General features: G+C 43.4%; 1 long non-coding RNA gene across 2 annotated transcripts in view; it reads right to left on the bottom strand.

Moving 5' to 3' along the window:
• Positions 1–4,786: 4,786 nt before the first annotated feature.
• The window catches only part of LOC121452720, a 36,791-nt gene continuing 17,855 nt past the window's right edge, over positions 4,787–23,722 (bottom strand). Inside the window, exon 3 of one of the 2 annotated variants that reach the window (XR_005974912.1) lies at positions 4,787–4,878. This is a non-coding gene — a long non-coding RNA (uncharacterized LOC121452720). Of the gene's footprint in view, positions 4,879–13,955; positions 14,189–23,722 lie in introns of those variants that run through there. The other variant, XR_005974911.1, reaches the window with a different exon arrangement.

The following is a 23,722-nucleotide window of genomic DNA, read 5'->3' as shown; positions in this document are numbered from 1 at the left end:
GGTGTTCTACAAACCAACTACTAGTTACCAAACCACCTCGCCAATGAAAAGGAGTAGAAACAATTAGCCCCGTGACCCAGTTCATCTAATGTCAGGTTCTAGGCCAGTGTGGAGGGAGACTCTCTGCCATTTGTTTTAGTGATGGGATCGTTAGAAAGCCGATGCTGCGCCGTAACAATGGCCACAGTCCGTACCTCATGACGAGGCACATAACCCTGATCTGTGACGCTCGAGTTTGAGAAGCCACCTAGACTTCTGCATGCGGCAGAGCTGAGGCTGAACCTCACCGATGACTATGTATCGGAGGATTGAGCATTTGTCTGATTTGTCCAGAATGTCTTGCCTGCAAACTTTCTGGAGTCACCAAAAATTCTTCCCATATTTCTTCCTAGTAACTCGGTGAGATATGCTAAATTGTGTAGATAATAAATGCTAAGCTTTTTGTTTACTCCATTGTGAAGTGATTTAAGACTGTGATTTTTCTATAACTGTGTTATATGCTTAGAAAACAAATCAGTCAGTTGACTAATGCGTATATTTATTTCCATAAAATCTCAGCATCTTAATTTTCAGTCATAGTTTGGAACTCAGGGCCTAGTAATTTTTTCACAAGGAAATGCAACATTAACACATGACTGTAAAAACTATTAGTTCTAATTTTCGCTTCCTGTTGATCAACTATCTTCTATTATCAAAAATACCTGATTAATTATTAACTCTGATGTGTATTGGATATAATAAAGGCATGAATATTCACAGAAGGATAACATAGTAGATACGCCAAAGCAAAAGGATGGTGTTTAGTGGGATTCATGGTGCTCCCATGCAGCAGGACGCTATGTCGCTAGAAAAGACGCATTACAAAAGAATGCATCCAGATGTGGGGAGGTCAAGATGACACTGAGCACAACAGTGTGGGCTGCACGGACAGTTCTGTCATTTTCCCTGTAGCCCAGTGGTTCTCAGCCTCCTTGATGCTGTGACCCTTTAATACAGTTCCTCATGCTGTGGTGACCCCAACCGTAAAATGATCATTGATACTTCATAACTGTAATTATGCTACTATTCTGAATCATAATGTAATATCTGATATGTGACTCCTGTGGGGGTCGCGACCCACAGGTTGAGAACTGTTGCCGTAAACACATAGGACAGCAAGTTTGTGTTTATTCTCTGGAAGCAGGAAAGAGGAGAGATGTCAGGGTGTTTGAAGACCTAGTGAACGTTCCTATAGTTTTTCCATGATTTTCAAAGTTTTTCAGTGGTCATCCATTGTTTCTGTAAATAGAATCCCTTTTGAAGTTTGATTTCTCAAACTATAATTAGCCTCCATTTCACTCCATTACCCAAATCCACTAGAACTTTATATCAACCTAGTGAGAGATATACAGGGAGACACTTCAGTTTTTACTTTCGTGTGTGTGTGCATGTACACCCATGTTCCTGTATGTGCCTGTGCACATGGGGGTATGTGCACCCGTGTTCCTGTGTTGTACCTGGGCATATGGGTTCCTGTGTGTGCACCCATGTTCCTGTGTTTGCCTGAGCACATGGGTGTGTGTGTGCCTGTGTTTCTCTGTGTGCCTGTGTACATGGGGGTGTATGTACCCATATTCCTGTGTGTCTGTGTGCATGGGTATGTGTGCACCCATGTTCCTGTGTGTGCCTGTGCACATGGGTTCCTGTGTGTGCACCCATGTTCCTGTGTTTGCCTATGTACATGGGGGTGTGTGCACCCATGTTCCTGTGTTCACCTGTGTACATGGGTTTCTGTGTGTGCCTGTGCATGTGGGGGTGTGTGCTCCCATGTTTCTGTGTGTGCCTGTGCACATGTGTGTGTGCACCCATGTCCAGTGTGTGCCTGTGCACACGGGTGTGTGTGAGCATGAGAGATATCCTCAACTCTCTTTATTCAGGATACTGTCTAGCTCATTTTGTGAAACCGAGTCTCTCGCTGGCCTGAAGTTCTTCAGCAGGATCCAGGGATCCACCTGTCCCCAGCTCCTCAGCATGTGTATTGCGGGAACATGTTTCCATGCCTGGCTATTTTACATGCATTCTAGGGATGGAACTCCATTCCTCCTGATTGTCAGTCAAGTGCTTTATTGACTGAACTTTCTCCCTAGGCCCCAGGAAGATATTTTTAAAACCACAATTTTTCCTATGAGTGAACTTTCAGATACATTTTGAAGAATTTGTATGTAAGATGTAACTGTAAAATATTAATGACTGGAGAGGTGGCTCAGCAGTTAGGAGCATGCGCTCCTCCTTCCAAACCCTGAGCTGGTTCCTAGCACTCATATTTGGAGGCTCCTGACTGCCTATAAGTTCGGTTCCACAGGATCTGGTGCCCTCCTCTGGCCCCCACAGACACTTGACCACCAGCACCGCCCACACACAACTGAAAAACAAACATCTTTCAAAACGTTAATAAAACAAGTCTGGGACGTTTGTTGCTCAGTTGGCAGAGTGCTGTTTGCCTGCCCTGCACGGATACTAGCCATATTGCTGTGTGCCTATAACCCCAGAACTCAGGAGATGGAGGCAGGAGGACCTGAAGTCTAAGGTCATCTGTGTCACTCAGGAGATGGAGGCAGGAGGACCTGAAGTCAAAGGTCATCTGTGTCACTCAGGAGATGGAGGCAGGAGGACCTGAAGTCTAAGGTCATCTGTGTCACTCAGGAGATGGAGGCAGGAGGACCTGAAGTCAAAGGTCATCTGTGTCGCTCAGGAGATGGAGGCAGGAGGACCGGAAGTCTAAGGTCATCTGTGTCACTCAGGAGATGGAGGCAGGAGGACCTGAAGTCTAAGGTCATCTGTGTCACTCAGGAGATGGAGGCAGGAGGACCTGAAGTCTAAGGTCATCTGTGTCTACATGTTGATTTACAGCCCTGGTCTACAAGAAACCCTGTTTTGAGGAGGTGGGGGAGGGAGAGGAGGAGAAAAAAGAAAAGAAGTTAAAACATCAGAGAGGCGATAACAACACAGTGATTCAGAAGGAAAAGCCATAGAGAACAGTAAGCAATTAATTAAATGGACAGCTATCTTGGGGATCACTTTTAATCTTACCCAGGAACCCAACAGGCCCCTGTTTTTCCTTTCCCGTTTGGACTAAACCCTCATGTTTCTCTAGTGACCTCATCATTTCTGAATAACCCCATTCTCGGGCTCGGTGTCAGTATCTTGGTAAAGCACCATTTTTGGAGGCCCCCTGCTTTGATGACAAGGCACTCTACTAACACATAAGTGATTTTCACGGTGCCTCAGATGTTTAAACCCAAAACTTTAATACAGACAGGGGCTATGAAGCTCCCTTCTTTACCTAACTCCTGATGAGGGAGAGAAAACATTATCTTTTTACTCTGGCGCTCAGCTGTGGAAGAGAATAAAGCAAACTGATTTAGCCCGAGGACAGTTCTCAAGAGCTGCATAGATATGCATGGACATCAGAGTTCCGTGCTGCATGCCAGCCTGTGAAGGATTGCACAAGGGGGTCCCCCTAGATTCAAATAAGGACAATCAGAGTTCGATCTCCCCCTCAATTTAGCAATGTTTGTTGATCCAGTTAGCAACAAAGAAATGCAGTGTTTCTTGCATTTAATATCAGAAAACGATGCTTTAATTTTCCGCAAGTATCATCTGTGGGGAGGTAACAGAATAATTGTTGAATCTTATGATCTCACGACGCTACATAAATTTTCACACATTTCCTTCAAAGTGATTTTCAGAACCACATGTGAAAATATGCATGTTCCCCCAGAGGTGACTTAAGCACAGGATAAATTTAAAAAGGGCTTCAGGAAAAGGGACAGCAGGGTCTTTATGTTTCCCCAGGCTGGTAGGTGAGGATGAGGAAGGGTAAGTATTCCCCCATATACTTCTCTAACTCACTAGGGCTATGCGCAAATGTGAGGTTTCGATAAAATTCTAGTCTCCTCCTGCCTATTGGCTCACTCCTCCCTTCCTTCCAAGCAGTAGATGAATATCGGTATGAGAAGCCAGTTTCCGACAAAGACTGCCACAGTGTGTCTTTCCCCCATTGATTTCACCTGAAGGTACAACTACTGCTTTATGGAGACAAAACAAGTAAGTTTGTTCAAAGAGAAAACAGTAGCAGCTGCACAGTGAGATGGAAAGAAATCTGTTACAAATGCAGCTGCAGAGACAGCTTAGTGCACGTCTTTGTCAGGGTGTCTGTTAGGGTGATCTAACACCATGACCCAAGAGTGAGTTGGGGTGGGAAGGATTTACTTGGCTTACACTTCCACATCATAGTCCATCATGGAAGGAAGTCAGGACAGGAACTCACACAGGGCGGGAACTTGGAGACAGGAGTTGATACAGAGGCCAAGCAGGGGTACAACTTACTGACTGACTTGTTCCCTATGGACTGCTCAGTTTATTTTCTTACAGAACCCAGGACCACCAGCCCAGGGATGGCACCACCCACCATGGGCTGGGCCCTTTCTCATCTGTCACTAATTAAGAAAATGCTCTAAGTCAGCTCTTATGGCAGGAATTTTTGAAATGAGGTTCCTTCCTCTCAGATAACTCTAGCTTACATCAAGTTGACATGAGCCAGTGCACTGGGTTAAAAAAAAAAAAGCCCTTACTGCAGTAGAATTATCATGGATCCCAGCACCCATGGGGCCTGAAAAGAAGGGGTTGTGGGAATGAGGACGAACACAGGAGGATCACTGGGGCAGCCGATCGACGTCAGCCCGCCGCCAGGTTCAGTGAGGCAAAGAGTGACAGAGTCAGGACTCCGAGATTTTTATTAGATGGGAGGCAGCCTTTTGTTCTCTGTTGTTGACCAACTGAATATTCTTGATGCTTTTGTTTTTTTAATTTTAAAAAATATTCTTAAAGTTTTTTTATCTGAAAAAAAAAACAAAACAAAATGAAAACAAGGACAACAACCTCCCCCCCCCCCAAAAAAAAGTCCTGAATAATTTCATGAGAAGGAAAGGGAAGTTCTAAGACCTGAACAAGGGTCTTTGCACCTCACGCAGATGTGAAGAGCAGGTGTCATGCTGCAGCTGTGGGCTAGGAGGACACAGTATGGCGGCACAGAGGGGCTGCATTGTTAGGGAACTCCCCACACAGAGGAGAGGAAGGAGACAGACACGATCCAGTCCGAGGGGCCTCTCAAAGCCAAGGACTGCTGAACTCCCTACAGATCTGCCCCCTTCCTGTCTTTCACTCTTGGTCCTTCTGCTTGCCTGAGCCAGAGCACGGGTCACCCTGACCCTCTCCCTCCTCCTGCTTCCTACTCCCACAGCCTCCTGAGATCCAGCAATACTGAGTTGCTGTGCTTCCCGAATTGCCCTGATGGCGCAGGCTTCCAGTCTCTTCTTCCCAACAGCTACTTCATGGCATCTTCCGCTGCCACTATCATCCTCCACACCCGGATGACATGCCCTCACCCTCCTGTGACCCTCTACGACACTCCTGTTGTCCAAGTTGCTTTTCTTTCATTTTAAGTATTTCAACTCCAATAAGAACATTATTACTATATATCATATGCAGATACAAAACAATATGGAAGTTTGTTTTGTCAAGGTTTCTTATATCAAAGAACTTACAACTAAATTAAAGAAAAATGTGCAAATATGGAAAAAGGACAGTAACCTTTATGGCATTTTTAATGGTTTTGGATTGGCCCTGTTATTTGAGTTTTTATGTTCTTCAGTATACTTTATACTTGTGGAATTAAGGCCAAGGATCTTTATCCTTTTGCATTCTGTTTTAGAAATAGGTTCTCATGCAGCCCAGGGTGTTTTGTTTCCAAATGAATCCAAAGGGGCTGAATGTGTGGCAAATATAACAAGAAGGTGGGGGAAATTTTGAGTTTTAGGCCAGTTGGGGATACATAACTGAACCATGTGTTTAAAAAAAATAGATAAATATAAATATAAAATAATAAAAAGTGGCTATAAAACATATATAGGTTATAAAATAAACCTTCATGTTCTCCTCTGTATTGGGATTCTCCAGAGAAACAGAACAAATAGGAAGTATTTGTGTGTGTGTGTGTGAGATACATATATCTGTGCTTATATACTCGGAAATACAGTTTCATATTTATCTTAAGGGGTTGACTCTATTTACTTATGAAGGCTGAGAATCAAGTTGATGGCAAGGAAATCTTATAGAATAGCTCAGTCCAGGTTCAAAGTCTGAGAGTCAGCTGATCTGCTGATGCAGGGCCTGGTCTGAGGCTGGAGATGACGGGCTGGGTGTCCTGACTCAAGTGAGCAGGCAGGAGGGTGAACACCTCCTTCCTCCTTTGTTCTCTCCAGGCCTTCAGTGCCTTGGATAATGCTCAGCCACACTGGGAGGAGGGGCGTTTCAAGGAGTGGCCAATCAGCCTTTCACTTCACCCAGAAACACCCTCCTCAACACACCTGAAAACAGTATTTGAACTGTGCATGCCATGGTCAGCCCAGCTGACCCGCAAAGGCACACGACACAGCACTCATGATTCACGCCATCGAATCCACGTGGGGTCTTCTTGTCTGAACACCTACTTCAAAGAACCCACTGTGCATCCACCTCATCCTTGCTGCTCTCTAGAGGGCTAACACATGCGCATTTCCTCACATTCCACATTCAGTTTTACTTACTTTTCAACCTTGTAAATTTGTGTCAAACTGTCTGTAACTTCCCCGCTCCCTTACATTTAATATTGTACTGCTAAGCTCCATCCATGCGAAAGACTTTCCATGCTCATGGATAGGTCAAATTAATATTGTGGAAATGGCTACATTACCAAACTCAATCGACAGATTCAATGCAATTTCCATACAAGTTCCAATGAAAAACAATCTAAGATTCCCAAGGAAATACAAAAGGCCTGGGATAGCTATAATAACCCCTAGCCGAAAGATCAACAGTTGAGGTACCATAATTCCCAATCTCAAATAGTATTCCAGAACTATCCTACTTGAACGCCATGTCCCTGTTCATGTATGTAAATATACATGTAGACCTTTGGATTGGAAGAACAGAACACTCCAAAATAAACTCACAGAGTTAGAGCCTCCTACTTGTTGATAAAGCTGTCAAAGACGCACACTGGAGCAAAGATGGTTCCTTTACAAGTGGTGCTGGGCAACTGGACTTCCACATTCAGGAGAATGCATAAAAATGGGTTCAAAGGGGATCAAAGACTTTGATGTAAGACCCGAGGAAAACCACTAGCCAGGCTGATGTAAGAACATCCTCTCCTTTCTTCCTGGATTTCAAACGACATGCTCGCTAAGCCTCATTCTGTCTTCAGTCTTTTAAACATCCTTCATAACTCGTGCCTTTATGTCTGTGTGCTGCATCATTTACAGATTTATTCATTTACTCAACACATTCATTCAGGATGTCACTGGGTTGATGTGGGTTTCCCCTCTGTATACCATTGGTTATTAAAGAAGCTGCTTTAAGCCAATGGCTTAACAGAATATAGCCAGGCTGAGGTGTGTGTGTGTGTGTGTGTGTGTGTGTGTATATATGTATATATATATATATATATATATATATATATATATATATATATATATATATAGAGAGAGAGAGAGAGAGAGAGAGAGAGAGAGAGAGTAGGTGGAGTTGAAGAGATGCCATGGAGCCGCCAGAAGGGAAAGAGACAGCTAGCTGGAACCTTGTCGGTAAGCCACAGCCACGTGGAGATATACAGATTAATGGAGATGGACTAGTTTAGGATGTAAGAGCTAGCCAATAAGAAGCTAGAGCTAATAGGCCAAGCAGTAATTTACTTAATACAGCTTCATAGTGGTTATTTTGGGAGTCTGGGTGGCCAGGAAAAACAAGAGGCCTCCTGCTACACTGGGTGGCCAGTGTTGATTCAGGTTCTTGGGTGTTCTGATAAAGCAGGTATACCCTCTTGAGGAGGCTCTTCCCTTCAACAAGTTTATACAGACACACACAGTAAGTGGAAAAAGTGTACAGAGTATAGAAGGTAGATAAAAATCAATTAAAAGTTAAAAACTTTTGTTTCTAAATGTCCTACTTGATTTTTCGTTTCTGTTTTTGGTTTTTGGAGACAGGGTTTCTCTGTAGCTTTGGAGCCTGTCCTGGAACTCGCTCTGTAGACCAGGCTGGCCTGGAACTCACTCTCTAGACCAGGCTGGCCTCAAATTCCTACTGATTATTTTTTTCTTGATTATTTTTAAACTTTTCTGGTCACCTAAAGTATTTATGTTTCTTAGGCCAACAAGAAGGCTCATCAAGTAGAGGTGCAGTCCATAAAGGCTGCCAATGAAGCTTGATCCCTGGAAGCCACACAGTAGGAGAGGACAGACTCCTACACATGGCATGACACATGCATGTACATGTGTTTACATAAACATTAATAAATAAGTTAAAATATAATAATTTTATGATTCTTTAAAAACTATGTATCTTTTGCTAAACATGCTGATTTATGGCCCATATTGTAATCCCAGCACCCCTGAGGCCGAGAGAGAAGCATTGCAAACTTGAGTCTAGCTCGGGCAACATACCAAGATCTCAAAATGAGTACGTCAATAGTAAATAAATAAATAATAAATAAATAAAAGTATACCATTTGCTGGTAAATATGCCATTCACAGTCACATCCTCTCCTGCAATCAGCAGTCACGTGTTGAGGGTGCCAGGGTCTCTGCATCTGCCACAGCTCTGTCATTCAGGAAGCATCTCCCTCTACTCCCACCTCTGAGACTGCTCATCTTGTTCCGGCTCCTGGTCACGTGCTTTGTGCTGTATGCTCCATGTTTGATTTCCCTTTGCCCAAGAAATGAATTTCCTCATCCTCTTCCCTGTCTGGGGTGGTTTCTCTCTTTTCCTTTGGCCGTCTTCAAGGCAGCTGCTTTGAAAGTCTCCTCCCACCACTGTAAGGTGCCTCTCCTAGGGTGAAATTAGTTACTCTTTCTTTTATACCAAGGCAACATTACTCCTGACAGTGGAAGCGGAGCTCTGGGGTTACTTGGGTAGAGACCAGGCTGGCATTTGGAATTTCAGAACCCTGTTACATCCAGCTATGTTTCCCAGTGAACAGTGTGGCTGTTCAGGAAAATCTTCCGAGAATGAAACCGAGTTCAGGAGTCCTGACGGAAGGCTGGTTGCCCCACTTGTCTCTCCTCTTGGGTGTTTATGGTTCCCCATAACTATGGTTATCTCTGAGGGGGAAATTCTTGACTTCAGATGTGAGAATTTTGGGTTTTATTTAATAGAGTCGCTTCTCCCATTACATTCCCCAGCCAGGATATATAAACTCTTAAAAACATGATGAATCTTCATCACAAGCAATATTATAGCAGGAGTGAGAGTAAAAAAAAAATTCTAAATTTCTAAACAATTTCTAAAATTGTTTCATATAATTTTTATTTTTTTAAATTATAATTACATAACTTTTCCCTTTCTTATCTCCAGTTCCTCCTGTGCAACCTCTCTTGTTCTCTCTTCCCCCCTCTCAAATTCATGGTCTCTTTTTCTTTGACTGTTGTCATTTATTCTCTCTCTCTCTCTCTCTCTCTCTCTCTCTCTCTCACACACACACACACACACGCAATCTTCTCAGTCTGTATAATATCTCCATATGTATATAATCTCAGGGCTGACCACTTAGTATTGGATAATGAATCAGGGTGCGGGGAGCATTTCTTTGGGAAAGAACATTTCACGTACTCTCAGCATTCCCTAGGTGCCTGTCGTTATTTTTATGAAGCTGAGGCTTCAAGAAATGTTCCCTTTCACATTAGCGTGTCCCTAGGTGCTGTCACTGTTCAGGTCTTGTTTAGGCAGCCATTCTGATAAAATGTCGTGGGTATAGCTCCTCTGTCAATTCTAGGAAATACAATCTCACAGAAAACTTCCTGTTCCTGTAGCACGTATAAGCATTCTTCTCTCTCTTCCAAAATGATCCCTGAGCAAGGATTGTGCTGTATACGGAGCCCAGTCCCGACAGCCCTGGGCTTTGGTAAACTGAAGCTTTCTGAAAAGGTCTCCTTCAGTTACAAAGAGATGTTTTTCAGACGTGTCCCGTGCTTCACAGTCACGCCCCCTCTGAGCCGTAAGTAAACAGGCACCGGTCTTGTCAGCCCTATCTGCCTATTTTGGCCCTGTGAAATGCATGCCTGGTATCCCTGCTATTGCCAAAGAATTGTTAGCTGTGTCTGTGTGGGTATGTAAATAGGAACCTTGTGGGATGGAGAGCAAATCGAGGGAGAGCATTGAGAGAAACCCTTTTGAAGAACGGAGACACGTGATGAGATGTGCGTGGGCTGATTCGTTCCTTTCACCCTCAGACCATTTTAACCAGTTTTCGCTTTCTGTGGCGTTCCTCTGGATCCTGAGAGGTCTGGGGGCTGGCACTTCAGTAAACCTTGGTGTGTGTGTGTGTGTGTGTGTGTGTGTGTGTGTGTGTGTGTGTGTGTGTGTGTGTAAAAAACAGTTAATGTAAAAGAAGGACAGGAATTTGCAGGAGAGCTTGAAGGGGCTTATTGGAGGGCTTGAGGGAGGGAGGGAAGGAGGAAATGGTGCTATTACATTATAATCTCAAAAAATAAAAGAAGTAGTTTTCATAATTGCATTACTTATTTTCAGGCAATATAATTTTTTTTAATTTTTTTTAACTTTTTAAAATGTGTCCGGGTATTTTGCCTGCATGTATGTGTCCCATATCTGTACAGGTTCTATGGAGGCTCGAAGACAGCACTGGAGCTCCTGGGACTGGAGTTACAGATGATTCTAAGTTGCCATGTGGGTGCTGGGAATTGAACCCAGGTCCTTAGGAAGAACATCAAGTGCTCCTAGCCTCTGAGCCAACTTTCCAGACCTGTGAAACATTTTCTAACAGTGCCAAGGTATCTCAAGGAGATTCCTTCTCCTTGCTTTCTCCACAGTCCCCTTCATCTCACAGATACTATGCCTGAGATCTAGAGTGTACCATTCAAACACAGGGGAGATTGACGTAGATGGGGCCATTAAGTCGCAAGATCATTTCCTTCACTAGGCAGAAGAAAGTCGGGTCACAGAAACCTCATCACTGCCTGTCATTGACTATTCATTTGTTATCACCGATAACAAAACAATGAAGCACACCTCAACCCAACCTGATGTGCCCAGATGTTCACAGCCCTGGGGTGGATGCACCCAGATGCTCAAGGCTCCAGGGTTGATGCACCCAGATGTTCACAGACCCAAGGTTGATGCACCCAGATGTTTACAGACCCAGGATGGATGCACCCAGATTTTCACATCCTTGGGTGGACGTACCCATGGCCCCCAGGGTTATGCACCCAGATGTTCAAGGCCCCAGGGTGGTCTCACTGGATTAGAACAAGATGGAATGGGTCTGTGAGGGTTATAGAATTAGGAAGGAATGAGAAACTAAAAGCTATTTTAATGCCCCAAACCACAGTAATACGTCATACATAAGTGTTTATAGAAGTTATTCTGTCAAATTGCAATAATTTTAAAGTGATATTTTGGATATTAATAATAGAGCTTAAAAATGTACAAAGGTCTGGCTTTAGAAAAATCCCTGTCTCCCTAAATACTGCTAAGTAGTATTTAGTTTCCTGTAAAATTGAAAAGCAAAGGTTAGAAAGGCTGTTCTTTTTCTTATAAAATTCAAGAAGGCAGCGTATAACTTACGATACAATCCCCCCTTACTTCCACTTAATCTCTACATGAAGGATTTGCCCCTTAATTATAGCAACGAATCTTGGAAGGAGCTAGACAAGACCTTGGCAGAGCAGGGCAGACGTTTCACTACCTCGGTGAGGAGAGTCAGGCCCCAGAGAGGTGGGACTTCTGCTCTTCCTCAGTGAAGCAGAGGACGAGCTGGGTGTCTACCTTGGGTGACAGTTAGTTCCTCTCTGGTTTCTCTCAGCCAGGCCCTGCTGCCTGCCAATCTCTGCAAGGATGCCGTTTCCAGTGTCTTGACACAGAGAAGCGCCTTGGCTATGGGACAGTCTGTGACTGCTCTTTACTTTAGGATAAAGTCTACCCCCCCTAGCATAATCTAAATAAGAAACAACATGGAAGGGCTTAGAGAGAAGTCTAGAAATTCCTTCAACACTTAGTTATAAGGAACTCCTCTTAGGTCTGTGTGGTGGTTTGAAAGAAAATAGCCCTCTTGGGAATGGGGCTATTAGGAGGCGTGGCTTTGTTGGAATAGCTGTGGCTTTGTTTGAGGAAGTGTGTCGCTGTGGGGCAGACTTTGAGGTCCGCTAGCTCAAGCTATGCCCAGTGCGGCACACCGTTGCTTCTGCTGTCTGCAGATCAAGATGTAGAACTCTTAGCTCCTTCTCCAGCACCATGTCTGCCTGCGTGCCACCATGATGCCAATGGATTAATGCTCTGAAACTGTAACCCAGCCCCACTTAAATGTTTTCCTTTATAAGAGTTGCCGTGCTCATGGTGGTGTCTCTTCACAGCAATAGAAGCCGTAACCAAGACAGTCATTTCCTTCCCTGGATTTCCTACCCCAGACAAAACCGGACTGTGTTGTGCAGTCACCCCACCTCTGGTTTTGTTGCTTTTTTGGTTTGTAGACAGGGTCTCGCTGTATAACTTGTCTCAAAACCACAGTCCTCCTGCTTCAGTCACCTGAGTGCTGGACTATGGGAGTGCACCACCACTCCAGCCCCACCTTTGGCTTGATGCCCACCCAGTATCCTGGTGTACCCGGGACTGTAGAGTAGTGGGTAGTAGTAGCTTAGCCGGTGGCAACCAAACTCTCCTCAAGCTGCAGGCCCTTGAATCTAATAAGAACTGTGTGCCATATTAGTAATTGGACAGCCATCACAATACTTCATATTCATTTCTCCTATTTTCAGCTTTTTAATCACAGTAGTACATACATCCTGGACAGTGCATGGATCACACAGGTATGAATCTATGTGCTTTCTCAAGCAAAGCTTATGCAGTGAGTAGCATGGATCACGAAACAGAAGGTTACCCCAGAATCCCCACCTACGCCTTTCCAGTCCTTACTCCTCCCATTTTTAATACAACAGAGTGTCTGTGGACTTTATATAAATGGAATCATGTAATATATGTCCTCTTTTGTGTCAGCTGCTTGGCTGGGCATTGTGTTTGTGAGCTTCGGAAGCTTTCCACACAATGGGCAATACTGCAGGACTATCTGAGATTGCAATCAACGTATATGAGGCGTTCCCATGGCATCAGTTCAGAAAGACAGCAGCTAGGGTAAGGCACGAGTGAAATTCTTCTCCGGTGGGTGTGGTGACTGCCTCTCACTCCCACCAGGGTCATTGTGTAGGAGGGCTCTCTCCCCCATAGCCCGCAAGTTGCCCTAGGGCAGGAGGATAGGAAGTTTGTCTTGAGTGAGATTTGGGCTGGGCAGCAAAAGAAGGAATGTCTACAATGGAGAGCTGCCCGTACCACTGGACTCACAGCAAACCCAAGAGCAGGCTACAAGGAAGTGGGGTTTGTGGTGAAGACTTTGGATGGACCAGTAAGCAAGAGGCTTGCCTTTTGTTCTCCTGGGAAGAGAGGATCCTCAACATGGGCTTTGGGCACTTCTTCAGAGGATAGAGATGGCACAGGATAGCAGGGTGACAAAGGCTCTTAAGTAATGAACACAAAACAATACACCGAGACAACCAGAGCAGACTCGTTTGTTAAAATTGCTATAGAGCAATAATGAGAATTGTGAGAAACTAGGAGGAAGGTGCCATGGCATAGATGGGGCACTCTGGGCCCACTCTCACCCTTGCTCTTTCCCTTCCTCCATCTTTTCTCCCCCTACCTTCCTAGAGACAGTAATTGCACTGTCCCCTGGGGTTGAGGAAGCATGCTCTGACCACCAGAGTTGCCACCACGGAGAACTCTCCTGCCAGAAAAGCTATTCCGCATTGTGTGAGTCAGAACTGAAAGTATCTTAGGTAGGCTTGGAGGAAAAATGTCTCCCTGTGCTGCATAGAAGGGAAGTTAACAGAACAGTTCCTTTGTAGGGAGATACTGGGAAGACTCCAGCTGCTGGCATCTGATGTGACCTGTGAGGAGAAGACAGGACGTCCCAGATGTGATGGGGAGGGTGCTGACGTTGAGCAGCTGAAGGACTGAGAAGGGCAGAAGGTACTGGGACAGATGAGGTCAGAGAGAAGAGAGTTGTTTGAATAGGTCGTGTCCAGACAGGTGGGGGCTGCAGAGGTCTGCTATCCTGCAGGGCGCAGAGAAAGGAAAGGATACAAAGTATGTCAGGGAGATGACTGAGGCTAGCTGGGAGATGGTTAAAACCAGGAATGGCTAGAACTGGGGAGGGCGAGCCAGAGGCAAAAGCAGCACAGAGGAGAAGAGTGAGGGGTGGAATCAGGGCCGGGCACGGCCTGGAGAGACAGTTTCTGAAGCTGAGCCCGGTGCTCAGGTTGGATGCCAGTCTGATGTGATTAGAATCAGCGTCACCAAATCCAGTCCCAGAGCTCCATCATTTCCACATCGTGTTACATTTTCTACACAGTCATATTGATAGTGAAATGATTTCCAATGTGCAGGCTGGTTTGAGTCGATAAATGTAGCAAAATGAAGCAAGCAACAAAAAAGTAATGTACACACACACACACACACACACACACTCACATATGTATGTATATAGATGGAAGTAGGTGGAATTGCCCTAAACGGACTCCTCTTCTTTGGGGTTAACAGCTGTACAGCTTGGGCAGGAGGCAGGCTGTGCATCTTAGAGACCGTGTTGCACAGCAAGGCATGTTTGGACTTCATTTCCCCTCAGCATCCTCCAGCTTATTGTCAGAGCTACTGCTACTGGGCCAGCGCCAAGCAGCTGGGTGAAGTCTCCAGGATTTGGCTATCAATCGTAGGACATTCATTTTCCAATCTAAGCAACGAAAGTGAGCTTGCAGCATCTCACTGCCACATAATTGTCTTTTTTGTTCAAGAAAAAGTGTTGTGAATGCCTCCCTTATTCCAGATACACCAAATCTTCTTGATAATACAGGGAACTATCCCTTTAAAAGTAGATTGGTTGCTGTTTTGCAACAGGGCCTCCCTAGATAGCCCTGGTTGGCTTAAAATACATTATGTAAATCAGAGTCCCCCTGTGTCTGCCTCCTGGGTAGGGGCTGGGGTTGAAAGACAGTAAGTAAATCAGTATTTACTTCCTGTACACTCTTCCTCGTGGGTCTAGTGTCCCGATTATATTAATTTCCCTCTAAGCATCTAGAAGATAATATAAGTATAAAAATCCTAATGAAAATGCCTAAGTTAGAAAAGCTTTCAACTGACATAATTCTAAAGCGTGTATGCCAAGAAATCCCATCTTATTCTCTGTAAATTGAAAATAAAATAGATTTTTCAGGAGTAAAAAGAAGAAAGATTGTCCACTCTAGATAACTGATTCATTCATTGTGAGATTGGGTGTAAAGTCGGAGGGAAATCTAAGTTTCAGAGCATGTAAGCAGGTTTGAAACTCATCTACTTCAGGGGTGTTATGCTCTGGGTGCTCCAAGGAGCCTAAATTCATCCTAAAGAGAATCTGGGGATCACTCAACTTCTTAACCGTGATGTTAGCTCTTCCGCAGACCATTTATTTACTCAGATTTGCATTGTCTTGTGTGAACTAATCCAGGGGTCTATTTTTAGGGAAGAAAGTAACTAGAATAATGATTAATATTCAAAACACAATCTCAAATGTTTGAGCTGTAATTTTCCTTACAGAAAATTCTCTATGGCACAAAAAAAAAATACAGGGGGTATTGGATTGAAAAGTCTCAGGCAGTAAGGAGTTGGTGTGCTTTCTCTCGGTAGCTGGTGTGATCCACCTCATATGGGTGAAAAGTGTTAGGTAGTTGGTGTGATCAGCTTCATCTGGGTGTAAAGCATCAGGTAGTTGGTGTGATCAGCCTCCTCTGGGTATAAAGCGTCAGATAGTTGGTGTGATCCACCTCATCTGGGTATAAAGTGTCAGGTAGTTGGTGTGATCAGCCTCAACTGGGTATAGAGCGTCAGGTAGTTGGTGTGATCAGCCTCATCTGGGTATAGAGCGTCAGGTAGTTGGTGTGATCAAGCCTCATCTGGGTATAGAGCGTCAGGTAGTTGGTGTGATCAGCCTCAACTGGGTATAGAGCGTCAGGTAGTTGGTGTGATCAGCCTCAACTGGGTATAGAGCGTCAGGTAGTTGGTGTGATCAGCCTCATCTGGGTATAGAGCGTCAGGTAGTTGGTGTGATCAGCCTCATCTGGGTATAGAGCATCAGGTAGTTGGTGTGATCCACCTCATCTGGGTATAGAGCATCAGGTAGTTGGTGTGATCTACCTCATCTGGGTATAGAGCATCAGGTAGTTGGTGTGATCCAACTCTAGACATGCAGTGTCTCCACGTGATCCAAAGTGTAACATATAACAAATATGTTGGCAAAACACACAAAAACGAATACAAAGCCTAAGTAATGATCACAAATCTATTTCTCAAGGTGTAAGGGGAAAATACTAAATAGCTAAAATTCTTAATCAGAAAAAATGTCTTTTAGAGAATTAGTTAATTGACTAATTAACTTACTTTTAAGACAGGGTATCATTATGTTGTCCAGGCTGAAGCACTCATCCTGCTCAGCCTTCTGAGCGATGGTACTACAGTTGCAAGGCCCTGTACCTGGCTGATGATTATCATTCAAGTTTACCAGACCATTCTTAGGAGTAACTTTATTACCAGAAGAATAACCGCTTATCACTTATACAAAACAACAATAAGATCTCTGATGTGAAGTGACCCTTATCTGTCTTTTAGTTATCAATTTAATAGTAACAATGCATGATACTTCTGCTCAATTTAACAGAGACTCGGAAGTATTCTCAATCAGAAACTACCATTGGTAAGGAATTGATTAAGAAGGCTCATGGATTTACTGGCTGTCTCATTTGTTATTGCCATATAACAAACAACCCCAAAGCTTAATGGTTTAAAACAACCATTTATTCAGCTGCTGACAGAAGCAAATGAGTTGGCAGTTGGCACTAGGCTGACCTGGCCCCGGGGGTCTACACACAGCTCTGTAATTTCCCGGTAGCTCTGCCCCAGGGCCTGGCTGGCTTTGGGTCTGGATTACTTGGCTCCCCTCCCACTTCACGGGCCTCATCACTCATTTGCAAGCTTGTTAAGAGCTTGCTTATGGTGGAGGCAGGAATCCAAGGTGTCAAGGGAAGCTTATAGTGTGCTCGAGGGCTGGATTTGGAATTGGCATGAAGTTCACACCCGTTGCCTGCTATTAGCCAAAGCAATCAATCAAGCCAGCTCAGACTCCGAACCCTGAGCAATGGGCCATCATCACTCTTGATTGGAGGGTATTTTAAGTCCTAAATGTAAGGAAGCTGTTAACTGGAGCTCGCACCTGTCAGCCTATCACATCCCAGACTCTTCGCCACTTGAAACAGTTCCTGAAAATGCTTTCCCCTATTTAACTAAGGCTTCTTATTCAGGGATGGGTGAATGTTGAATTCATTGTTGTTTTTGGCCTGTGTGAAGTGGGAACGAGCGGCATTTTCTCCCGTTATGTTTTCTGATGTCAGACCTTTCCACGTGGCTGTGCCGTACCTCACCCCAGTGACTGCTCTGCCCTGACTAATTTCTCTGCTAGTGTTAAGATATTTTAAATCACTTGCGTTTGGTAGTTGTTTTGTGCTACATTTGTAGGATTTTGTTATTAGGGTTATAATTGGAGTAAATTTTTGGTAAAATAGATGTTTTCTCAAAGAACATTATATCTCAGTTCCCTAACACCAGACTGGGTTTTAAACAATCCTCCTCCTATTTACTAGACCCAGTTCAGTTCCTCTAATAGTACAACTTCCTTGAGATTCTAAGCACATCTTTTTAAACTCCTACAGAATGTCAAGAAGCTGTTGACAAGATCCCAAATGACAGCTCCCTGACACACATCCTTTGACTTATGATCTTAGGCAATCTCCTTACCTTGAATGTGACTCTTATTTGGTGGAGATATCTTATCTATGGTGTGGTAGACTTGCTTCATTAAGATATGGCATGTCAGGCCATGGTGGCACATGTTTTTGATCTTTGTACTAGGAAAGTAGAGGCAGGTGGATCTCTGTGAGTTCAAGGCCAACTAGAGGTACATGGTAAGACCCTGTTTCAAGAAAAGAAGGAGGGGAGGGAAGGAAAGAAGGAAGAAGGAAGGAGAGAGAGGGGGGAGGGAGGGAGGAAGGAAGGAAGGAAGGAATGAAGGAACGATAGGATCCCCTTCTAACTTGTATCTAACTAGTAGAATACAACAAAATAAAAGGACTATCATTTTGTGATTTAGGATTCATAGGCAAATACATAATAAGTTACATTTATTCTGTTCAATTTCAAACTATTCTATGTTCCCTATACCAAAAAGCTGAAGTCTTTTGAGATGCTGATTTTTATCACCTAAAGTTAGTCTCTTCTTCCTAATTGCACATCATCTATAAATTCGGTAAGATTTAAAAGTTATTTTTATTTTATTCATTTGTGTGTATGGGTGTCCCGCCTGCCTCTATATCTATGTATTCTATGCATACCTGGTGCCTACAGAGGTCAGGGGAAGGCATTGATTTCCCTGAAACTAGAATTACAGATGGTTGTAAGCAGCCTTGTGTGTGCTGGGAATCGAACCTGGGTCCTCTGGAAGAACAGCCAGCGCTCTTAACTGCGGAGCCATCTCTCTGGGCCCCACTCAGGTTGTTTCTCTGATGTATTTGCATCTTGACTACTTGTGTGAGTTACTTCTATTGTTGTGGCCAGCTACCTGATGGGAACAAATTAAGGGAGGAAGTCTTCCTTTGGTTCATGGTTCCTGCTCATGCTGCAGGTCCTACAGTGGCAGCTAGGAGGGAGAGAATGAGACAGAAAAGGACCCAAGACAATAGGCACAAAGACTTGCTCCCAGTGGTCCATCTCCTTCCACTGAGCCCTCCTCCTCAAGTCTCCAGAACCTTCCAATACTGTGTCACTACCAGGAGATTGATCAAGCATTCAAACTATGAGCCTAATGAGGGCATTCCATAGTTAGACCATAAGAATAATACATTTAGATCTAAGAATTTTAAAAATGCATAAAATTAACGGGCACAGTAATAAACTGCACCCTAAATACAAGAAGTTTCCCCTTGCAGTCGTTGGCAGTGAATTCAGATTCTGACGACGGATGAAAGCACAGAGCACTGAGGCTGTGTGGGGGGTGGGAGTGTCCACAAGTTCTCACCCTTGCTCAGGAGCTATTGACCTTTGATAGATCTATAGGAGGGACAGGCGGCTGTCTTCCCATGAGGCCCTGAGGGGCTGCCCATCTTCTTGCAGATGCCCACACTTACATAGACAGAGAGCACTACATAGATGCAACGGTTTTCTGTTTGGTTTTGTGTTTTAAGTATTTAAAACAGAGAGGGGAAAGTAGTCAGGGGAGAGGAGGAGTGAGGGGAGAGACTAGGGGTGGATTTGATCAAAACATATTATATTGATGTATGAAAATGTCAATAAAATCTTCTATAAAACTAAAAACAGGCTAACCAAGACAAAGGCTTTTTCGGGTTGTTCATGTGTTCTAAGTGCGGCCTTTGTGTAGACTACAGAAATGGCCTTTTAATCACCTTTTCTTGTTTTTCTTTTAAATTCTCCCTTCACAAAGCCCTCAGGGTTATTTAAGTTTGTAAAACTTACATCAGTTTCTGTCATCCCTCGGCTTACAATTTTTTAATGGTTTTGAATTCATTAGAATGAAAATTTCTTATCGTGGCTGGCAGACCTGTGCACACCTCTCTACACCCCAGGATCAACTACTAACTGCTATGAGGTCGGGTAAAGGGTGTTGTTTTTGAAGGTAATTTGACTTTTTTCCCTGGGTGGGCTTTTAAGCATTTCTCTTCTTTCTTGCTCTGGATTAAGAAAGGGTGTTACTATGTAGATGAGGCTGGCTTTGAACTTACAACCCTGCTGCCTCGGCTTCCCAAGTGCTGGAATTATAAGTGTGGGCTACATGCCTGTCCCCTAAAGTTTGCTTTATTCTGATGTGTTGCTCTGATCTATCTAGAAGCAGATTCTTGCTATTCATTCAGTTTGGGGTGGCTTTTTAACACTTTATTTTTACAAATTTTAGTGAGTTTCCTTTGTGCCTTTCTGACCAGTGCATCCCACATAATACTCTAATTTCTCCCAACCCATATTCTATACCATTAATTCACCTTTTAGCTTAGTGTGGTATCAGATTTATGCGTCGGTTCTTGTTCCATTTTAGCTACCTCTGCTTTAAGTTTTAGAAGTTGCATTTTTTAAAATCAGCTCTGCCACACTTCTCTGGTTCTTCCTACAGATGTCTCCAACTTCATCTCTTACTTACAGCCACAAAATCAGCACAGCTTTCTGCTAGCTTGCTTGTTAATTCAAGACCAAATCTTTGCATTTTGCCCTGGCTGGCCTTGTTTCAGGCTCAAGGGACATTCCTGCCTCTGCTCTCCGATATGTAGGACTAGGAGCCTCAATTACTCTATCTGGCTCAGCAGAGTTCTCTTGTTGCTTGCTTTGACTGTTTTTGGGTTTGATTGTTTATTGTTTCTGCAGGGGGAGGGTCTTATTTAAATCACTTTTCTTATATTCCTGGTTTTTTTTTTTTTTTTTTTTTTGTCTAGGATGTGTATTTGAGAATTCATTTGGGGAAACAATTTGAAGTATGCAGATGAAAGCCCACTAAGTTTTGCTTCTTCTGGGCTTCCACCTTAAACTGAACCTACGTCTGGAGCGAACAAATAGCAACAACAAAAATAATCCAGGCTTTAATGTTCTGTGGTATTGTCTGGTCATACTGTCCTTGGCATGCTTCTCATTCATGGAGGGATGTCTTCATAGGACTCTTTGTCCGGCAATATGTCCTTTGTGTTGCCCTGTTGCCCCCAAAGTAGGGCATTGAGTTTAGTCAGGCTGGCAAATGCCTTCAAGACAAAAACAGTTCCCTTGCCCACCTCCCTGTGGCATCCATTCACCTTCCAGAGTGCTCATTTTCTCTTCACCTTTGACCTTTTAAGAATTTCTCTTGTTATTTCCTTGATGATTTGGAGAGATGTCTCAGCAAAGACAACGATTCAAACACAGAAGAAACAGCTTCTCTTCCAATGTGGAGGAGCTGTGTGACTTTGGACACGTTTCCAGTTTTTCCTGCATAAAGTGAGGGTAATTGATCCGACCTATGTGGACTGGGGAGATGACTCAGAAGATAAGGTTTCTTGCCTTGGGAGTGTGAGCTTGGATCCCCAGAACTTCTGTGACAAGCCAGGTGTGGTTGTGGGAGACTGGAATTCCAGTGGTGTGTGTGGAAACAGTGGAAGCTCAATGGCCTTGTGGCCTAGTCTACTTGGTTAAGAGCCAAGCCAAGGAGAGACCTGTCTCAGTGAGAAGGTAGAAGGAGCTAGAGGACCGACACCCGCGGTTGTCCTGTGACCTTTACACAGGAGCATCTGCACTCATGACCCCCAGCCGCTCCCCACCAAGTGATGACAGTGCCAATCCGCGGTGGCAGGTCGTTACTTACAGGTCATTTATTGTTAGGGTTGTCACAGTGCCACAATGATTGCCTGCATGGGACCAGCTTCAAAAGTCATCCTTTGGATTTTCATTGTCTTTTAGTTTTTTTTTATAGAAGGTAAGTTCAACATTTTTGTTTTCCATTGTGAATTAAAGTACCATTTTAGTTAAATCAATATATTCAAATTTGCATTCTAAAAACATCAATCCTAGCAACTCACAAATTGAGCACAGACAAGCTTATGTGGAGAAATAAGCAATCTAAATTCTATTCACTAGCATTCTGTCATTTAAAAGAGTAAGTTTTTAAAAAGCCATCTCGATCTGAGACGAGTAAAAGAATAATTGCCGAAATAGCATATGATTTCTGTGTTTTAACTGGCACCTTTAATTCTTAAAAGAGCAAGAGGTGTTAGTTCAAGCCCCTTCTTTTAAAATTACGTACTTGCCCACCTTCCCAGCATCTTTGTCCTTCATCATTTACCATGAGCACAGACTCTTGAGTGGAACCGTTCCTTCGTCTCCAGGGGCTCAGGGAATTTCTCACGTGACGACACTTTGGTGGAACTGCTGCCTTAGGCCCCCTGTTCAGCAACACTGAAAGGACTGAGCTGCCAACATGGCTGCCTGCGAAAGCCTCCAGCAGGGGCTGATTGCCCACGTTTGTCACTTGGAATTTGAAAGCCCATCTTCCGCCTGTCTTTTCTCGGTTCAGAATCTCAGATGAATGAGGCTCGTGTTCCACGTGACACTGGGCTTGTCTTCAGAAAGGCTCTGCACTCTGCTCTGGACCCAGAGCAAATTCCCTTGCAAAGCCAGGGAAATAGACCCAAGGCCTCTTTAATTGTTTTCAAATAGACAAGCACCCCTTACCTTTAGTAGTGGTCTTAGTGACAATAGTTGGTTCATAACAAGCAACATAAACTGTATTTTTTCTACTCACAAAATATACAGACTTTTGCAAAAAGAAATCTTGGATTCTGTGATGTGGACCTGATAATGTCATTCATTAGTGAAGTCTGTCTTCCACTCATTGTGAGAAAAGAGACTTTAGCCTCGTTGGTGGATTTTGTGTCTGCTCTAATGTTACTTATTCTTCTGGGGAGAGTCAGGTTAAGGAAACATGCACAAGACCAAGTTAGAAGTTCAAGTCTTCTAATTTGCCCCTTTATTGAGATTTTAATTTTGTAACCTGATTAAAATTCTCTACAACTATTTAATCTTCTCCACTGCTTGAAAAAATTTCTGCCATGTCTGTAGCTTATGGTTTTTGAGTGTAGACATATTAACAATGGATCTATATTTATAATAGTTAAATATGTTTGTAAATTGTTTCTAATATGTTAGTATTACCAAATCCCCAGATCTCAGCACTTCAAATGTCCAAGTCCTAAATTTTTAAACAAACCTTTCATATGCATACTTTATCTTAGGAAAATGGGCTGTCGTATTATCTTCGCAACAGTGTCTCCACAAGTTCTGCTATCTTGTAAATGCAAGTGACCCCCCTCCCCTTGCCATCTGATGATCAGAATCCACCCAGTTCTTATGGACTGAATCCACTGGGTGTGATTAATCCTGGTCAGTCAGAGGGTACCACCCAAGGGTAGGTTGTGTTTATTATTCCCTATTTGTCACAAAAATAGCTGTAAACAAAGGAACATTGTCAAACTCTTTTTATGAGGTTACAATTACCCTGATATCCAAGCCACACAAAGACATTACTAAGAAAGAGAATTACAGATCAGTCTCACTCATGAACATTGATGCAAAAATATTCAATAAAATACTGGCAAACCGAATCCAAGAACACATCAGAAAAATCATCCACATTGACCAAGTAGGCTTCATCCCAGAGATGCAGGGATGGTTCAACATATGAACATCTATCAGTATAATCCACCATACAGGCAAACTAAAAAAAAAAACCAAAAAAACAAAAACAAAATAAAACACATGATCATCTCATTAGATGCTGAAAAAGCCTTTGACAAAATACAACATCACTTCATGATAAAGGTCTTGGAGAGAGTAGGGATACAAGGAACATACCTAAACATAATAAAGGCAATATACAGCAAGCCAACAATCAACATCAAACTAAATGAAGAAAAACTTAAAGCGATCCCACTGAAATCAGAAACAAGATAAGGATGACCATATCGATTCAAAATAGTACTTGAGG

Source organism: Microtus oregoni, unplaced genomic scaffold (genome assembly GCF_018167655.1).
Source record: "Microtus oregoni isolate MIOR12 unplaced genomic scaffold, Mior012 000010F_ref0000083, whole genome shotgun sequence".
Lineage (NCBI taxonomy): Eukaryota > Metazoa > Chordata > Mammalia > Rodentia > Cricetidae > Microtus > Microtus oregoni.
Note: the sequence above shows the minus strand (reverse complement) of the source record. Positions and strands in the feature narration are given on the sequence as shown.